The sequence below is a fragment of the Bos indicus x Bos taurus genome, chromosome 16 (genome assembly GCF_003369695.1).
Source record: "Bos indicus x Bos taurus breed Angus x Brahman F1 hybrid chromosome 16, Bos_hybrid_MaternalHap_v2.0, whole genome shotgun sequence".
Classification (NCBI taxonomy): Eukaryota; Metazoa; Chordata; class Mammalia; order Artiodactyla; family Bovidae; genus Bos; species Bos indicus x Bos taurus.
The window spans coordinates 4,675,482-4,676,017 of NC_040091.1; positions in this window are offsets into that span (position 1 = coordinate 4,675,482).

Below are 536 nucleotides of genomic sequence, written 5' to 3' on the forward strand. Positions count from 1 at the left end.
AGCAAGTATCAAGTTTGGCCCTTGAAATACTTAGGAAAGGAAGACATGGTTTATGAATAATAATGCATAAAGCTCAACTGGATTGGTGTTACCCAGTGGTATACTCTTAACTTACAGCTTTAAATTTTTCTGGGGGAATGAAGAGATACAAAATCCTTTTAGACCAGATGACATACAGGTACAAAGAGATTTTCAGTCATATTCATTTGCACACATGACTGCCAAACATCGAATTTCACAAGCTCCAAGTGCTATTTTAAGGCTCAGTAAAATAGAAAATGAAACACTTTTCAGTTAAACTGACGATAATAACTTATAATGCCTAAAAGTCCTATTCACACAAAAGGTATTCAAGAAAGGTCATCTAACGATTTAAAGCATATTTTTTGAATTGCTCCTTAAAGATACTTTTCTCCTAAATTGTTTACATACTCCTTAATTTTATACGATCACTTCTACCAAGTAAAAGTGCTGAGTAAATCTCAATTCTGAAACATTTGCCAAGAAGACATGCTAAAAGAAATATAAGTGCTTTA